This window comes from Acyrthosiphon pisum, chromosome A2 (genome assembly GCF_005508785.2).
Source record: "Acyrthosiphon pisum isolate AL4f chromosome A2, pea_aphid_22Mar2018_4r6ur, whole genome shotgun sequence".
NCBI lineage: Eukaryota > Metazoa > Arthropoda > Insecta > Hemiptera > Aphididae > Acyrthosiphon > Acyrthosiphon pisum.
In genome coordinates, this window is record NC_042495.1 from 74,900,672 (window position 1) to 74,913,466 (window position 12,795).

Below are 12,795 nucleotides of genomic sequence, written 5' to 3' on the forward strand. Positions count from 1 at the left end.
GTACTTTTCTGTCTTCTCGTCACATATCGGTGTTCTTTTGTTAACGTACGTCTCCCACACACACACACACACACACACACACACACATCGCGGCGGCGTCCAAGGCCGATGTATATATTATAATATATTATAGGTACATTTTATTTAACTGTAATTGTATAATAACTTATTATCTTAAATTGTGACCTGCATAATTATTAACTGATATACTAGAGTGATTCACCTACTACCAAGTATTCTCACCATATTTTTTTTGTCAATAATGTAATTATTCAAAATCTGATTTGAGAAATTTTTCAGTATACCTATATTAAAATACCATATTTCCAAATTCTTAATATCTTTTATACTATTTAAGGAGTATGTTATGGAGATACAGACTTATGTTTTTCAAATGAGGACCTCCCCTTCTTTTCTATTGTAAATTATTTAGTAAATAGTTTATCTGAAAATTTTGACGAATTAAAATTTAAAATCGTCATAAGAGTACCTACCTATCAAGTATAGACCTGAGCTTGAGCCTCGAGCCCACCCTCCAAATTACAAACCCTATTTACGCCTATGATTCAAAGTCATTTTAAATCAGTGATCACTTGTAGCTCTTTCGAACCTGACTTGCAGTTTCCCTAAACGGATAATCTTAAACCCCCCTAGATACCTGAGTCAAGTTCTTAGGTTTGATTTTTTACAGATTTACAGACAGAGCATTAAAAAAATAGAAGGAAAAACTTATCTTAGAGCTTGCTTATCTTCACATAATCACATGCTAAGGACTATCGCATTCTTATTCACTTAAATGTACCTACTACCTATCGTTAAATATAACACGCCTTCTCTGTAATACATTAATTTAAGATTTAATAGGACGTCACATCCGTATGTGTTGTCTCCGTCTTACAAAAATATACCATAGTAATTATTCGTTAAGCAGCAAACCAATAATTTACCGTGTTGTTAGCTTTAATATCATAGAGAATTGAAATAGCTATGATTAAATTTAAAGGTAAAAACATTATCAGTGTTTCTAATATTAAAACTAACAGTACAAAATTGGTTCTGCTGAATGCAAATTAATTAATTTATTTATTCATTTTTTTTTATATTGAGAATAAAGGCTTCGACCGCTAGGTCATTAGCATGTTGTGATTACATTATTACTAATGGATAATTAAGTTATAAATTAAGATTACATAGTTATGTGATAAGTGGTTTTTACAGTATTATGTATTAAGTATTTACATTATATTTGTTAGTTATGTAGTTTTATCTTAATATTGAATTTTTGTGTTGATGCCGATGGATTTGAAGAAGCTATGAATGAAGTGCGTGTTGTGTTCTACTAGTGGTTCCTCCATCGATGAAGGTTGGTTGAGGATGTTTCTTGCGTTGACAAATAGTGGGCAGTCTAAGACTATGTGTTTGATTAAGAGCGGTTCGTTGCATTGGCTACATAGAGGTTGTTCTTCATGTTTTATTTATGTGGGTGAGGTTGGTATGACCGATTCTTGTTCTGGTATTGATAATTTCGGAACATCTAGAGGCATTGAGCTAAGTGCACCATTTAGTGATTATCTTTAAAATCGATTTTACTTTATTTATGATTGGTATTTCATCCCAGGATGTTTGCCACATATTGGTAGTGTGTATATATATACTTCTATTTACGTCTTGGTATGGAGGAGTAGAAATGGTTGAGGATGAGGTCGAGGTGATTGCCTCGTTTGCCAGTATATCCACTTTTTCATTTCCAGGGATTCCCGTATGTGTATCTACATGAATTCGATTGCTTTATGGGCTTGATGTTGTGGATTTGGTAAATTATCTCGTTGGAGGGGTTCGTACCGATTCGATAGCTAAAAGGGCGCTTAGGGAGTCACTGATTATTAAAATGTTATTTGAAAATGTTGACTTTCCGAATATTAAAGCTTCTTTAATAGCTTGGGTTTCCGCTGTGAAGATGAGCTGGTTTCAGGGAGGAGTTTGAAATGTGGCTTGTGGAGTAAGCAAATCCTACTCCGACACTGGTTTTACAGGCATCAGTGTAGATATGATTAAAATCCTGAAATTAGGTGTGTATACTCCGGCACACGAGAGTCCATATGTCAGAACGCGTCCGTCACTGCGCATCGGCACGTTTCCGAATAGTGGGAATGGCATCATGGTGGGAGAAAACAGACGTCACGTATTACTATATGAATGCGCGGTTTACGTATGGACTCTCGTGGGCCGGAGTATATGTGATTGAAGTTCGCTGTGATAATTGTGTGAGAAGTGCTATTCTTTTTGAAATGAAGACGCTGCGTGTTTATTTTAGGGGACCATTGCCAGAAAGGAGTTGTCGTAAAAGAAGAGTAGCTGTCGATGTTGATAAGGCATTAGAGATTGATTTTATTAGTGATGTATCTGTATTCAGCTTTGTATTTTTTTTACTAGTATAATATGGTCTGTTTGTAAGTTGGTTTTTTTATATTTTGTGATTGCAGTTTTGCAATCTTCATTCCACCATGGTACTGTTCTTTTGTTCAGATTAGATTTTCCAATTGCTATATTAGCTGCCTTTATTATTAGTATTGATAATCTGTTAATCAGTTCATCGATGCAGGTTTGGTTTATGGGTAGAGTTTATTCATTGGGAAGTTCTAATTGGTTTTCTGTCATGTACTGGTCGACAAGGCAGGAGAATAGATCCCAGTTTGGTGATTTGAGTTTCCATTTATTTATAGGATCTATTTTAGAAAGTTGGTGAAAAAGTTGTAACTGTATTGGCCAGTGGTCGCTACCATTGTAGGCTGGGAGGGTATTCCATTCGATACTTGGGGCAATGTTTGAGCTTGCTATAGACAGGTCGATTGCTGATAGATATGATACAAATGCATATTGTTTATGGCGTATACGTCTTGTACCTACAAGACGGAGACATCAGACAAAATATACGGGCGTGACGTCCTCTTAAAACCTATTAGATCTACGCCTTACGGAATTGTCATAACTCATAAGGCACTAAGGCAAGAAGGGGATCCTCAGCAAAAAGCATTCTAACATAAAAACTAAGCAATTATTTCAATATAAATGCCTGCGAAAAGTCACAAGGTCACAAAGGTCCACATTTACGTCAAAAATGTATCACATTTCATAGCGTTCGACCTTAAACTAAATACGATTGCCGAAATTACAATATTCTTAAACAAATAAGTATAGGTACTGTATACAATATATTTCACAAAAAACTCCACTAGTCCACTACTACGATAAACCATTTGTTGTATGCCACTGAAGCTGCATATAACAAATGGTTTATCGTAGTAGTGGACTAGTGGAGTTTTTTTTGAAATAAAAGTTTTAATCCCCCCCCCCCCAAAAAAAAAAATGGTTTATATCATAAAAACTTCAGTCCGACCATTGGAATCTGTAATCTGTATAATGTAAGTAGGGTACATGTATAAATGCATGCCTACATGAAAATAAATAATAATTAATAACATACTATTTAATATAGTATTATAAATGTACTTTTTTTGAGTAGATTCGTGGAATAATTGTCTTATGCGTAATATAGATACAAAATCCCGAGCTTCAAATGTTATAACCTTGGAACTAAGTCCAACTGACAAATTCGGATTGTACCATTGTACTTAACTCGTAGAAATATACCTATTACCTAAAGGTTTCCGAAAAAATGTATTTCAAAAATACGCTAAACTGCATTATTTCACTATATCTGTGGTTTAATATACAATTATATTATTAGTTATTTGATCGACTCAAAGCCTGAAGTTTTATTTAATTTTCACATTTAATTCCATACATTTTGCAATAATACCTAATGGTTTTGGAAATTATGTCGATAGGTACATATTATTATATAGTTTATGACATCATTAGTATTTAATTTTGTTAATATTCATAATATTTATTGAATTGTTGAATTGATTTATTAGAACATTTACTAATATAAGTAACAATATTATTTAATCCACTGATGGCAAAAATTTAAAAAAAATTAAAATAACGCAATATAAAAACTGAGTCTGAAATCAATGTTATTTTTTTGTTTAACATTGTAACGTGTTTGACCTTGAATCGTCGAGGTTGTTCATGCCCTTATAATTGCTGTATCAACTATATAGTATACCTATACAATACAGTAGCAAAAATTACCATTTAGATAGGCTAAATTACAAACGGTTTTATGTAGTGTCTATACCTAAGTACCTATAACTATAGTTAAGACTTTGAAAGCATTGAGATATTTTATTAGCAAACATTATTTTTCCTTTCATTAGAGTAAGTATATTTATGCATACTTTATATTATCAAACATAGAGGTGTATAATAATATTATATTACTATATGCGTGTATAGTGTACAACTATAAGTGCTATTATATTTACCCACTATACCTATATAAATCAATAAAATGTGTAATCTGAAAGTCATATTATTTTTATTTTATTACAATCGATTAATTAACAATTATTGGTAACGGCTATAGTAACACCAGTTTTGTAATATATTATATAGGCAGTTAATATTTTATAATTTGTGTCTTTCTTAGAATAGGTAATTCTGCCAAAAGTGCGTCTAGTAAAAAGTAGATCTAAAATAATTAAAATATCAACATTTAAGTTTTATTTTGATCACTTATCGATTACTAAAATACAACTAAAAACATTATTTGATTTTTATGTGAATAGAAACAAAAACACTAACATGTGTTAATAAATTGACCAAGTTAACAATTTTAATAATATGTATTACAGTTATTTTCAAACAGTTCAAACTTGGTCATTGGTGTATTGCGTATACCTAAATATATATATGTAAAAATACAAATCTAATATTTAAAATTGAAAATATGCTGAAGCTAATGAGAAATACAAAGTATAATAAACATATTTTATTATGAATTCTGATGTAAGAAAATAATAACTGCATACATTTAGTTTTGAAGTTTATTGTAGTGAGAACTAATATTATCAAGTATGTATTACATTAATAGTTTTATGATTTGGACAAAACTTACAAAAGTTTTAATACAATATTAGTTCTAGACCCCTAGTTAGATACTATTTATTTAACGTTAGCAAGTTCATTAGACGGTAGGTAGGTACGCTAACTGTTAACTATTTAGTTACGATGAGCATTGATGCGGTTATAATAAAAAAAAAGTTTTAAAAATTTTTACTGTAAGTATAGTAATTATTAAATAGTAACTAGATATAATATACCTATATGGAGATATTATGTCCTAAAACTAATTTTATATTTAGAAACTAATAATTTCTTAATTTGTCTACGTAATTGAAATTCGACTAGTTGGAAAAATTGACTAATAATAATTTTATCCAGCCATGTAAAATGATATTAATAACAACGCACATAGGATTATTATTTACTTGATCAGCGTTTTCTTTTAGTCAGTCGACTACTGCCTACTGGTTTTCGTGTAAACTTCTGTGTAATAAAATAATACTATAATATAGACGCGTGTAAAATAATAATTATTATTGTTATGCCGAGTGCGCATTATAAACAGCCAACTACACAGGTACATTTTATGAACTTGTCGATGTTTAAAATACTATGGTAGTGGTTATAGTATGTAATTTCTATATTGTGTATTTGTGTAAATATAGGTGTACATACCTAGGTAATGGGTTATGTAAGAACAATATTCATTATTTATTTATTTTTAAATTTTACGAAATATCCGACTTTTTTATCATAATAATATAGGAAGTAGCCTTTTTTATTAGTTTAATATTATACTGATTACATTTTTAATACCAATATTAGCACAAACGGATACGTTAAATATAATTTAAATTCAACGTAAATAACAAATATTAGTTTGTAGATATGTAAAAGTAAAAACAAAAAAGGAAAATCTCTCGCAGAGACACGCAATTAAACTGTTCAACGAAAGTACGTCTTCGCTGGATTAATCATTGTGCGATGTGCCACTTTTCACTCTTCAGAATACATGGGAATGTTTCACTAAACATAAAATAATGATCCTATGATAAAACTTTTGTTTCACGTATACTCTGCTTTCTATTGGATGCTCTTTTATTATTACAAAATGTAATGAAAAGTAAAAAGTAAGGAGTACAAAAATATATCAAACTATCTTAGAAGCTAAACATAAAATTTAATTGATTAAGTACCTACGATAATAAAAACATGTTTATTTTTGCTCGTTTAAAATTATCATTACAATGTAGCTTGAGTCTAAATAATCAATATTTCCTCGAGTACCTATACTTTTTTTCTCTGATATGTGCATATTAATATATATTATATTTAAATTTATTAATTTACCTTGTACATATTTAAATATTATTAACACTTTATTTTAAAATGTTCTGATCAACTATAATTATTCGTGAGATTAGTTCTTAAGCAAAAATGTATTTGTAATAAATCACATTAATTAGCTTAGGTAGTAATAGTATAAGGCAGCCGGAAAAGGTCTCTAAACTACAGCCTATCTAGGTTTCCGAACCCACCCGCCAAGCTAACTGATGTATAGATAATGTATTAGTTTTGAATTTTTTAAATTTTTTACTAAATTAGAAATAATAATAAATAATAAATATTATAAAATAATAAAATTATTCATATTTTTCTTAAATTGCATTATTCACTACTTTTCTATCCCTCTCTAAACAATTTTAGCCCACAAAGCGAAGCGTATTGCAGATTCGGCCCGTGTAAAAAATGGTTAGAGACCCCTGGTAAATGGTATATTACATATAAATTGGAAAACTCGTCTATGTATAGAAAAGCTAAAAATAAAATAAAATGTCATTCTTACCTTGATGGGAGCAATACTGCTGCTTTACCAAATGTGTTAATTACATGCACCTATCAACGGCGGTCGTTTGAAGGTATATGACGTATAATATAGATACTGGAAGTTTGCTGCTAGACACAGTTTAAAACCTTTTTTCACTTGAATTGTATTGTATATTATTGTGGTGACGACGATGAAATCGTTAATGAACTGTCTGATGTTATTTGTTCTTATATTATGTAAAACTACAAAAACCTGAATCGTCCTGGACGTAACAATATAAACCACGTGTAGCGCACTAGCGTAATATAATATATAAGATTATAATAAAATGGTTTTTAAGACTACGAAGACGAAACGAACGCACGAAAACAAAACCGGTGGTGACGGTGTGAACAGAACCGCCGCAATGGCCACAGACGATGTTAATGTGTATATATAATATAACAATATTACAATCGAGTTGAAACTGACAAAACCAGGAGGTAGAAAAAGCAATACGATTTATAGAAAAACGGTCGATTCGAACTGATGCGTCGGACACTACTATAGGTAAATCGTCGTTGAGCGTTTTCCGCGCGTGAGTGCTTATAATATTGTGTAATAACTTAGTGGCGGCTCGTTTCTCTCTCCCACGCTCTCTCTCTCTCTATCATACTCTCTCTCTTACACGCACACGCATACACACCTCTCTCCCTCACCAGTCACTACCAGGCGAATATCAACAGCCAAACGACAACGCCGTCGCAGAACTGTGAGACTGAGTACATATGTATATAATATATAATATGTATATTAAGAGGGAAAAAGGAGAGGGGTTAGATTAGGTTAAACCAAGTCTGGTTTTCGACTGTCGAGGAAGCGCCACCCTGTATAGTTCAATGGTGGTATGTAGGTACGTCTACGTCACCATGTTATATACCGACAGAGCGACGTGTCGTCTTTCCGAGTGCAGCCATCGAGGTCATCGGACCGAAAAAAACCAGCACGCTGCACGTCAAAGCCCAAAAGGGCTACCGGAGTTCACATGATACGACGTGACGAGCGTCCTTATACCGTCGTCCCGTGACAGTATAAAGACGCGTGATCTTTGCCGCATCTTGCAGAGCCAGCAAGATGACATAAGAGGACTAGGTTTATATCTAAAACCGATAAAAAGTATCCACTTTAATGCATATTGCATTCACTTCAAAACTCAAAAGGTACGCTGCAGGTACGCTAAACTCTGACTTCAAATATTCCAGTGTACCTAGGTACCCAGTTTTCTTTAATGAAAACATTTATTTATTTTCGAAAATGTATTTTTATTGGTTCACCAAGAATAAAATAAATATATTTTGTCTTTACTCTGGTACAGAATAGTACTTACGTTACAGTAGTATTTTGAATTCGTTCATTGCCTTGTAAACTTCTATCTTGTGTTTAAAAACAAATTAAAATGTATATCTGTAGTAGGTAAGCAAATTTTTATATAATTTGGTACTCGTTTGCTATTACCTTGCTTACCGGGCCGTATGAAATGTATCACCCCGCACTAGGCGACTCAACGCAGTGGCGTGTTTCATAAAAAAAATGGTGTTGCTCAAATAATCTAAGGTGACCCACTCCTCATAATACTGTTCTACCGATCTATAAAATTTCTTATTTTTCTTCTATCAATATCAACCCACCCATGTTTAAGGTGTTGCCTGAGCAACACTTGGATGACCCTATGTTACACGCTACTGACTCAACGTCAGAAGGCATTATTCTAAAATTTCAATATTAACGTTGTTAACATATTTTAAGATATTGTTAAAAATTAATTTTAATAAGTTATTTCTTGCATATATTTAAATACTGCCATTCAATGTTTACAGCAAAAACATAACGTTAAACAAATAAAATGTATTTGAAGATCTTTAGGAAAATTGTCTTATTTTTTTGATTTAATTTACATCTATAATTATGAAATAACAATTATTAACTATGCTACTATAAATCGTAAACAATATATTATTATTATTATTTATTTTTATTTTTTATTTTATACACTGTCTAATTGTGTATGTATAATAGTATGTGTATTGTGTATTGTGTAATAGTACCTATATTAAAATAATATATTAATATAATATGTATATATAACAATATATAGTACCTATATTGGAAGGGCCATATTTTGTCGAAAAATATTTAGTTGGAAATGTATTTTGTCTGAAAGTGGTTTGTCGGAACCTTATTTTATCGGAACTATATTTTGTTGGAAAAATAATGCATCGGAAAGTATTTTATCGGAATTGTATTTTGTTGTAAAAATATTTCGTGGGAAAATTTTTTTTTAGTAAAATTATTTTGTCGGAACTGTATTTTTTTGGAAAAGTATTTTTACAGAACTGTATTTTGTCGGAAAGATTCAAGGCAGTGATTCCCGACGTGGGCAGTACCTTGTGAGCTTTTAAATTTTTAGGGGGGGGGGCGGTTAATTTTATTAGATTTAAGAATTTAGTAAATTAAAATACCGGGGGGGGGGGGGGGGTTGAGATTTTTGAAGATCTAAAAGAGGTGTTGAGTAAAAAAAGGTTAGGAATCACTGATTTATGGCACACGTGTTTCCTTCAACACCATATTTTTTATATATATTATATTGAGATGTAAAAAATGAATGCGATAAAATTATCTTGTTTGACATTTTTAAAAATAATATTAAAAATCTTATCGATTTTGAACGACAAAATAGAATAGTATGTATTTGTGTGTTCAGTGTTCACAGTACGTTCGTTTTTTTCTCCGCGGTAATCACACCATGTACAAGGGGGAATGTCCCTGTCAGAGGACACTGATTTTACACATAACGGGGAGATCGTATACTCGTTGTCCACCTATATGCCCCTCACACAAAACAATTTACCGTATTGCATTTTACAGGGAAATTACACAATTTTCTCCACGAATTCTCGCATTACACAAAATATTTACCGTATTTAAAAATTACATTCGCCGAATTGCGAATAAGCTACATAGGTAAGCAATCTGATTTCGTCGGATGGCGGACAATAAATATTATGCGAACCCTATTATATTATCATGTCACTTGTTAGTATTGCGTAGGTAAGTCAACAACTTCACGGAAAATTTAGTTTCAAACAGGGGCGTCTCCAGAGCCTTGGTTAGGGGGGGGGGCAAGTTATAATTTCACAAAATCTTATAACAAAAAGAAAACAAACATTTTTACAACACAAATTCAAGTCGTCTATTTTTGTTCCATTTACCCAGCAGGTACATCGTATACATTGTCATACCTCTATGGCCCATATAGTCCATATGACAATATTATAATAATTTAATATGCATTTATTTTAACAATATATATTTTTATAAATACGGGCGTTGGGGGGCCGCGACCCCTAGCCCCCCCCCCCCCTGGAGCCGCCCCTGGTTTCAAACTTATATCAAGTCTGTTATTTTTACTTAATCTAACCAATCCTTACAGCACATTATGTGGAGATCAACCGTTTGCTCTCATAATTTAAATCGTGTACATCCCCCATTTGCTATTTAAAACTACCTTAGATTGGTTTCTATAGGTAACCACAACCGATTTCATTATCGTTTGTAGAACAACTATACATATGTTTGTAATATTATTTATAACATAAACTTATAATATATAATAAAGTGTTTAGTCATATTATTATTTTTTCGTCACCCCATTGTTAATAGTTTATTAGTTTGTATATTATACAGATATAATAATTAATATTATAATAATACACGCGCCACACACAATGTATATTAGGGCATTACGTAGGTACAGAAAGCTAACGTCGTGACGGTCATGTTTTTATAAATATGTATATATAGGTACATTCATACATGATATTACTAAGTATATTTAATGATATAAAAATGAATAAAGAAATTTATATAACTTATTTACGTGGAAGGTAGACAAACTTATGAGAAATCTTGTATTACATTTTCAAATCTTAGATTTAAAAAGAAAAATTTTTATGAATTTCTAGCTCAAAATAATTTGCACATTTTCGTGATTTTTACGTATTTTGTTAAGATTTGAACTTTAAATGCTTATAATAATAAAATTGTGGCCATAGATTTTCAATATTTTTCAAATGCCATTGTAACCATAGAGCCTTGTATTAAATTTTCAAGCTTTTTTACCCAACAAATACAATTTTATTGACATTCATAGAAAAAACACTAAAAAAATTTGATACTGAAAATGTCCGTAAGCAATTCAAAACAAACGTAATGTTAATATAAACAACTAGTGAAAATTACATGTACGGTAATTTATTTTAGAGTTACACCAAAAACCAAAATCGATTTTTTCGAAAACCAATTTTGCGTAAAAATTCCCTTTTTTCTTTAATTTCTTTTGGTTTTACCCGGCGCTTTTGAAAACTGCTGGTGACTTAAACATTTTGACCTGCCAAATGTACCAACTAGATTCACTTTCCCACCGGAAATGATACTGATGTTTAAAATCGAAACATTATTTCGACTACTTATCGTGTACACTGACACAAAAATAAATAAATAAAAAGACCCCATGGGGGGTGCACACATTATTGTAAAATCAATACATTCATCGCTCCGCTCAGAATCTAAAATAAAATAAAATATGTACAATTATAATTTACATTTTGGGACCGAATGGCCGAGTGGACTACGGTGTCGGTTCGAATCTCAACCACGGGCGACTTTTATCTCTAGGCAGGCAACTGCCTATAGAGAGAGACGCCGCCATCCCCCGACCAGACATGTCAGAAACCTACGGGTGCCAAATTTGAAATTCTTCCTAGACTAAACAGACGTGTTTACCAACCTACAGTACCCTCCCCTAGGACTGGTGGTATGTTCGGTATACCGGTATACCGTGAATCGGTAATTACCGAAAATACAGTATATCTACTTTTATTATTTACTAATTTATTTATTAACCTAACCTAATATAATAGCCCTATCCTAAGTTGGAAACTTGGAAACACTAACAAATTTTCCGAGGTATGGTATTTTCGATAATTACCGAAAATACCGTATAACCAATAATACTGTATAGATACCAGTTATAAACAAATACTGGATACCGGTATCAACATTTGAAATACTGCCACCCCTACCCTCCCCTACAAACTAACAGCTAATGGCCATAGTTGCCAGGCTTAATAATAATGTAAATAATATTTATTTATTTATTTATTTTTTTTGATCATTAATATCAAACAAACTAAATAATATAATGAAAAATGATCCATTCCATTTTTTTTACAAAAGGAGAATTTCTCGCCTACTTCCTATGAGCTTTCCACGTACCACAGGTTGAGAAACGCTGGCATATTGTATATTATAATATTAAAAAAAAATAACCAACACTAAAACCTTCTCTTTAAAACTACCAATTTTCCTATCAATCACAGGTTACAAGGGGGTCATTGTATAATGGGTTGTATTAGACTTGAATTCAATGATAAAATATCATTGTATAAGAAAAATGATTTTGAGCGAGGACGGTTTGTCACTATGGATATTTTATATTGTTATTAATTATTTTATCATGTAAGTTGAATTAATATTATAATATTATAATTTTTTATTCATTTCTATGGTGAGAAACAAAGCGTTAGAAATTAAAATCCCATTTTTAGCGTTTTTTCGTATTTTTTCGGTGGTTTTTCCCGTGACATTAAATAACTATTGAGAAAATCAGAAAATAACCTCTCTAAAGTACCATCTTGATCCAATTTGCTAAAAGATAAGGTACTGTATGTTGAAATCGAAGCACTCCTTCTGGAAGAAATTTTGTATACAGGAACAGGATATATAAAAAAAAAAAATAAACACCATTATAAAAACAATAGCTTCCTCGCTTCGCTCAGAATCTAAAATAGGTAGTAGATAAGAAAATCCATTTTATATGTCATATTGTCGACGTGCGCCGAGTCGGCGGCAGTCAGCAATGGAGATGTTGGTATTGTGTTTAATGTTTAATGTTTTTC